This window comes from Symphalangus syndactylus, chromosome 13 (assembly GCF_028878055.3).
Source record: "Symphalangus syndactylus isolate Jambi chromosome 13, NHGRI_mSymSyn1-v2.1_pri, whole genome shotgun sequence".
NCBI classification, from domain to species: Eukaryota; Metazoa; Chordata; class Mammalia; order Primates; family Hylobatidae; genus Symphalangus; species Symphalangus syndactylus.
The window spans coordinates 103834391-103842340 of NC_072435.2; the positions used below are offsets into that span (position 1 = coordinate 103834391).

The 7950-nt window shown below is 42.7% G+C and overlaps 1 pseudogene; it reads right to left on the minus strand.

The window, feature by feature from the left end:
- Positions 1-5884: 5884 nt before the first annotated feature.
- LOC129460262 (DNA dC->dU-editing enzyme APOBEC-3G-like) lies at positions 5885-7058 on the minus strand (annotated as a pseudogene).
- Between the last annotated feature and the right edge of the window lie 892 nt (positions 7059-7950).

Genomic DNA, 7950 nt, shown 5'->3' on the forward strand with positions numbered 1-7950 from the left:
ATTTTAAAACTGGATTGTATCAGTTTGCTAGGGCTGCCATATCAAAGTGCCACAAACTGGGTGCCTTAAACAATGGAAATTTATTGTTACAGTTCTGCAGGCTGCAAGTCTGAGATCAAGCTGCTGGCAGGACTGGTTCCTTCTGAGGACTATAAGAGATCTGTCCCAGACCTCTCTCCTTGAGCTGTAAGTGGCCATCTTCTCTCTGTGTCTTGTGATACCATCTTCTCTCTGTACGTGTCTGTGCCCAAAATATCCTCTTCTTATAAAAATATCGGTCATAGTGGAATCAGGGCTCACCTCAATGACCTAATTTTAAGTTGATTCCTTCCGTAAAGACCCTATCTCCAAAGAAAGTCGCACTGTGATGTATTGAGAGTTAGGCTATTAACATGTAAACTGGGAGACGGGATACAATTCAACTCATAACAGGGGTATAGCTTAATTTTTTAAACTTTCTTTCTTTCTTTTTTTTTTTTTTTTTTTGCCAACATAGGGTGTGTGTCAGAGAGGGAAGAGAAGACCAGATCAGCTACAGACAAATAAAATACATTTTCTTCACACAACCAAATAGAAGCAAGCATTAAACATGCAACCCCAATACATAATTTAGGCGAATTTGTGCAGCCTCCTGAATCAATGGCCTGGATTAGATATGGCCCTCCAGAGATAACAAAGCAAATGCAATCTTGTAGCTCCAGTTTTTGAAAGAAAAAAAAGAATAAAACATTACAGCAGTGAGAGCTAGCAATTTCTTTTTTTTTTCTTTTTTCTTTTTTTCTTTCTTTCTTTCTTTTTTTTTTTTTTTTTTTGTGGAGACAATGTCTCGCTATATTGCCCAGGCTGGTCTGAAACTCCTGGGCTCAAGTGATCCTCCCACCTTGGCCTCCCATAGAGCTAGCAACTTTTTAATCACATAGTTTTCCAGACCATGTGATAAACTTTATAAATGGACTATTTTGCAGAATCCTCATGCAACCCTGCGAAATGTTTGTATTATACTCCCAATCTTACAAATGGGAAAACTGAGGTTCAAAGAGGGAGAATTATTTACCCAATTATAGTGGCTTGATTCCAGAGCCTGTGCATGTGATCACTGCCTGCCTACCATCCCCTCTTTTCCAAGCTGACTGACCTCTTCTTAAAGGTTCCAGAGAGCTCTTCCCTCTGCTCTAAGAGGGAGGCAGGGACCCAGAGGTCGTGCTAGTGTGCAGAAAGCCTGGGTTAGTTAAATCTGCCGGCTTCCTAGGGCTTAAGTGTGGGGCCTCGGAAACTCAGCTGTACTGGAGGAAGAACCCATCAAGGAATTACAAAAACAACAATAAAAAGGAACTAACCTAAGTGTCCATCAGTAGGGGATTGGTCAGATAAATTGCAAAACTTCTACTATGTCTACTAGGCAATCACTTGAATAACCAAACCTGCATAGAGGAACATTTGGTGAACTGATTTTTTTAAAAATTTTTATTATTATTATACTTTAAGTTTTAGGGTACATGTGCACAATGTGCAGGTTTGTTACATATGTATACATGTGCCATGTTGGTGTGCTGCACCCATTAACTCGTCATTTAGCATTAGGTATATCTCCTAATGCTATCCCTCCCCCTCCCCCCATCCCACAACAGTCCCTGGTGTGTGATGTTTCTCTTCCTGTGTCCATGTGTTCTCACTGTTCAATTCCCACCTATGAGTGAGAATATGCGGTGTTTGGTTTTTTGTCCTTGCGATAGTTTGCTGAGAATGATGTTTTCCAGCTTCATCCATGTACCTACAAAGGACATGAACTCATCATTTTTTATGGCTGCATAGTATTCCATGGTCTATATGTGCCACATTTTCTTAATCCAGTCTATCATTGTTGGACATTTGGGTTGGTTCCAAGTCTTTGCTATTGTGAACAGTGCTGCAATAAACATACGTGTGCATGTGTCTTTATAGAAGCATGATTTATAATCCTTTGGGTATATACCCAGTAATGGGATGGCTGGGTCAAATGGTATTTCTAGTTCTAGATCCCTGAGGAATCGCCACGCTGACTTCCACAATAGTTGAATTAGTTTACAGTCCCACCAACAGTGTAAAAATATTCCTATTTCTCCACATCCTCTCCAGCACCTGTTGTTTCCTGACTTTTTAATGATCACCATTCTAACTGGTGTGAGATGGTATCTCATTGTGGTTTTGATTTGCATTTCTCTGCTGGCCAGTGATGATGAGCATTTTTTCATGTGTTTTTTGGCTGCATAAATGTCTTCTCTTGAGAAGTGTCTGTTCATAAATAAAAATGTTATAGAACAGAGTATCTTTTTTACTAGATAGATATTAAAAGATACAGACATATAAATTAGACTTTAGATTATAAACTAAAATTATAATAGTACTTATTCCTGGGTTCACAGGTAGTTTTCCTTTAATCAATCTTCCTTTCTTTCACTTTCTCTTTCTTTCTTACCCTTTCTTTCTTTCTCTTTATTTTCCTTCCTTCCTTCCTCCTCTCTTTCTTTCTCTCTTTCTTTCCTTTTCTTTTCTTTCACTTTTTCCTTTCTTTCTTTCTTACCCTTTCTTTCTTTCTCTTTCTCTTCCTTCATTCCTCCCTCCCTTCCTTCTTTCTTTCTTTCACTTTGTCTTTCTTTTCTTTTCTTTCTTTCTTTCCCTTTCTTTCTTTCTCTCTCTCTCTTTCTCTTCCTTCCTTCCTCCCTCCCTCCCTCCTTCCTTTCTTTTTTTCTTTCTTTCCTTTCTTTCTCTCTGACTTTCTTTTTCTTTTTGCTGGTTTATATATACTAAATTTTTTGCCAAATATGGTGAGCTAATATAAAAAAAGAGAAAAATTATTACTCTCAAGGGATAAGGCATTCTGATTTTCTGAGAAATAAGTTCTTACTTTTTAGGAGAGCCCACCCCATCAAACACCATAATTTTGCTCAGATCCAATAATTTATGTTTTCTCCTAACAAAAATGTGAATCTCTGGCCTGAACAGGTTGGTCATTATTTTTTAAAGTGTCTCCTGTCTCTTCTGTAGGAGACACCACTCAGTGCCTATCCCTAACCTATTCCCCTTCTTCCACGTAAATGAAACCCTGATCTTGTCTGAATGTCCACTTCTTTGTCCTGTGTCCCCTGGGCAGATTCTGACTGGTCTAAGCCAATCTTCTTTCTGTATCAGTGATTGGTTTAGCAGTAGCCATGTGACCCAGTTCTGGCCAAAGAGGTGTGAGGGGAGTTCTGCTAGGGGTTGGGCGGGGGCAGATTCTCTTGCAACATTCCGAAATAATCAATGGCTCTTCTACTTGATGCCATGGGCAGCTGCAACATCTGATACTGTGAATGCCATCTTCTGACCAGGCGATATGTCATTTTGAGGACAAAGCCAATCCTCTGAAGATGACAGAGCAAACAGAAGGAAACACTCTGGGTTCTTGATGCTAATATTCAGCTGCTGAGTTCTCAACCTTCAGGCATTCTTAGTATGGAAATGAATGCACTTTTCCTATAGATTCTACCATTTTGAATGAATTCTCTGTTACCTGTAGTCCAATGCATTCTAACTGATATAATCTTATTTCTTTCAAACTTTGCTTGGTTTATTTCAAACTGTGATTCCTAAGATACATGTTAAATAGCATAGGGTATCAAGACTTTTATTCATGTAATGTATATTCCTAGCCTTTAAAGATATATTGATTTTCTGTTTCTGTGCTTCTCAAGTTTACAGGGATTGATGTGTCTGAACCAAAATGTGAGAAGACGACTGAGCAGTTGAATGAAATGGAGGATCACACCGTGGAGTGGGAAACAGGAGCCGGGCATGGACACGTCCAAGTTTTTAGCCATGTCTCACTGCTAATGTATTGTGAGACTAATTTTTCATCAGAGATCCTGGGATGGGCTTGACAATACTGATTATAGGGCTTTTTATCTCTGACATGTTAAGATTGAACCAGCTGTTTCCATACATCTATCTATATCCGTGAGGATTCTGTGGCCAGAAGACCGAGATGAGGTTTATAAAAGGATGGTATGCCCAAGGAATTCAGGAATCAGAAAGTGGTGACATTTCAGATTCTAATAAACTGCAAAACCAATCGTCCCTATGGGGAGAATGGAAGAAGCTAGGGAGCCTCCACGCATTCCCTGTTTCTTTATGTTTTAACCTGCCTCGGTTCCTGCAATTTCACCTTTAGCATGCCATTCACTTGGGTTAAGCAGCATCATCTTTTACTGCTTTTTCAAAGGAGGGAAATACTATTGGATTAGATCACTTTTCTGTTTTGAGAATTCAAGGATGGGGGAGCAGTTACTGACAGGTGCATCATAAAACCCAGAATCAATCTCGACTCAGCAATCCCTAGCCAAAATGAGTCTTCTCTAACTCCTGACAAGTTCAAGCCTTTATAACATGAAGTCTTTCCCTTTGTTCTGTCCTAATTCCTCTGTATCTAATTTATTTAACTCAGGAAGGATATGTAGTAAAAGAGTATAAACCATACAGTTATACAGCCATGGGTTCAAATCCCAGCTCTGCTGCATGCCAATACATTGTAAGATTCATGAAGATCAGGATAGCATCTGCAGCTGTATCCCCAGAGCCTAGCACATTGCCTGCCATATAGTAAATGCTCAATACAAATCAATGGGTAGATTCTGTGTGGTTCTGGGAAGCTTACTTGTTCTCACTGAACTTCACTTCTTCGTTTCTTTCTTTTTTTTTTTTTAACTTTCATGCAAAATCTTTATTTGGAACACGTGTGTTACTGAGCAGGCCAGCCGCCATCCTGAAATAGCAAGGGTATTTACATTGTGCAGAGAAACATAACAGCTCCTTGAAGACATTCATCTGTGCTTGGCTGGTATTTTATTTGGTACTTTGCTCTGCTTCTCTCTTCCCTGTGCTCATTATTCTTCATGGACCCTCACCCCTTACCACCTTAAGGCATCCTGTACCGCCTGACCTGCGGGCAATGACCGAAGCCAACAATCAGCCACTACCAATTGTGTCTTTCTGGGACCCATTCTACCTGCCTTAGGTATTAATGGTGCCTAAAGAAAGAATAAACAGATGAAAGTTTCTGTAATTAGCTGGCCATGGTGGTGCATACCTGTAGTCCCAGCTACTTAAGAGGTTGAGGTGGGGACAGCACTTGAGCCCAGGAGCTCGAGGCTGCAGTGAGCCATGATCCCACCACTGCACTCCAGCCTGGGCTATAGAGCCATACACTGTTTCAAGGGGAAAAAAGTTTCTTTGGCATTGCCAAGCCTTGTCTTCACCAAATTTGAGAAGTTCATTTTTTTTAATTTAGTATTTCATTTTATTCTTCTACATATAAAATCAAATGGTCACTGGATTAGTAAATTTGAAAACTTTCTGTGTGTATTGACCATAATCTTAACTACTATATCCTTGAAACATGGTATAAATTTTTGATTAAAAGTAATTCACTCTGATTTTTTAAAAAATCTACTTGTCAGCCAGGCGTGGTGGCTCACACTTGTAATCCCAGCACTTTGGGAGGCCGAAGTGGATGGATCATGAGGTCAAGCATTCGAGACCAGCCTGGCCAACATAGTGAAACCCTGTCTCTACTAAAAATACAAAAAATTAGCCGGGCGTGGTGGTGGGTGCCTGTAATCCCAGCTACTCAGGAGGCTAAGGCAGGAGAATCGCTTGAACCTGGGAGGCAGAGGTTGCAGTGAGCCAAGATTGTGCCACTGCACTCCAGCCCGGACAATAGTGTGAGACTCTGTCTCAAAAAAAAAAAAATCTACTTGTCAGGAGCTCATTGGTTTGCTAGTGTCCACTGCTCAGCCGGAGATAGTGGTGAATGGCCTGTCTGCATTTCTTGAAAGATTTCCATTCTGCTGCTCAACACAGGTTTTCTGCCTTCTTTAGAGACTGAGGTCCATCCTATGGTTTTCCTGATTCTGGAGAATGGCCTGCAGCCTCCCACTTAGGGCTTGACTGTGCTCATCTAGTCCATCCCAGGGCTGGAAGGGACGTCCCTGGTGGCCCACAAAGGTGACCCAGCAGTGCCTAAACTTCCAGAGGTCATGATGGAGATGTGGGTCCCAGCCCTCTGCAGCGTGCACAGCCCCTCATATCCTGGGAGATAATTATAGATGTGGGCAGCGAAGATGTGCAGGCTCACACGTCTGTTCTCCCAATGAAATGTAGCCACTTGCTGGGCACAGCTGAAGCAGGGACTCCAGGAGATGAACCAGGTGACCCTGTAGCACTGAGCCCAGTCCAGCTTCCAAAAGGAAATCAGGTATAGGAAGCACTGCTCTGCATGGAAATCTTAATAGCAACTGAGATTATTCAAAGCCTGGTTGGGTAGGATGCCCTTGTGCTGGTCCAGAGGGACCAAGGTGTCATTGTTTTGGCACTCCACCTTGTAGCCCAGGTAGGTCTGGTGCTGCCCAGAGACTGAAGGGTCATTGGTAAAGCTGTAAGTGAATGTGCCTGGATCTACCAGGTGTCTGAGAATCTCCCCCAGCACGCTGTGCAGTAATGCATAATTTGTATTCAGTTGCTTCCAAGGATCAAATAGCATTCTTTGGTTGTACACAAATTTGTCCCAACAGTGTTGAAATTCATCATAGTTCATGATATTCATGCTGGCATGTGGACTGTTTTTTCTGACACCATCTGTGAAGCTCCTCTTGGTAATCTGGTTCCCAGAAGTAGTAGAGGTGGGCAACAAAGATGGTCAGGGTGACCTTGCCATCCTTGGCCAGGAACTCTGCCACATTCCCTGCATATTCTGGGCAGGGACTCCAGGACACGTACCAGATGACCAGGTAGTCCTGGTCATGATGCAGCCTCTAGTTGCAGAACCAATCTGCGAATCTCATCTCTAGGTGGTGTTCAGGCTTGGAATAGACCTGGCCTCCAAAGATCCTTGCGTCCAAAGGGGGCTTTGAGGGGTCCTTCTTTGTTTTCATTTTGTAGCACAGCCAGGTGATGTTCCAACCTGAGAGGATGGGTCTGTTTTCAAAGTTGTAGTAGAATGTGTCTGGATACATCCCCTCCATCAGGTTTCTGATCTGAGGCTTCATGCACAGCCTTGGCAGGCTTGCCCTGACCATGATCTTTGTCTGAAATTTGTTCCCCGTGCTTACCTCTAAGATGTTTCTGCTTAGCTTCTCTGACAGTGAGGGCTCGAATTTCAGCTGACCCAGCATTTCTTCGTTTCTGAAGACAAGGTGGTTTTACCATTTAAGCTTCTGACAAGGATGAAATAGGTTGACCAATGTGGAGTTCCCTCTGGCTGCCTGTCACCATCCCTAAAATCCCATCACAAGTCAATCCTTCCCAGTAAGGCACTGGTGCCCAGGCAGTGGGCTAGGCATTGTAAACTGCCTGCCATCAACCAGGCTATCATCTGCCACCAGGCAAGGCTGAGAGCCTCCATTCCACCTCCCTGTATGTGCTCTTGCTCCACAACCACAGTCCCAACATCTGGAGGCAAACTGGAGACTTGTTCAGTCATCCAGTTGTTGCTCTGAAGGTGGCAAACATCTGCATAGTGGAAACCAGGGCAAAGATACCCTGGATCTGCCTCTTTCTGTGTTAGGCGTCTGGGCCCCACAGGACCCCCAGGTATTTGGCTGTGCGTTGGTGTCTTAGCGTCATCCAGTGTCCAGCACAGACCTTAATGCCCAGTTGATTATGATTTCTAAGTGAAGGGATAAACACAGGAAGTTTGTGGTCACAGTGGTACCAGCCAAACCCTTAACAGAACCCTGGTCCGGAAAAGAACTACAAAACAATATGAGGAGGAGGGAGGCATCTGGTTCCTTTATTTTCTGGCTGTAATAAATCAGACAACAGGGAAAAGAAAAGGCCAAGGGAGGTGGAAGCACTTAATGGAAACCTCCTTTGTCTGTGATTACTCTTATTTTTTTTTTTCTGAGACAGGGTCTCACTCTGCTGCCCAGGCTGGAGTGC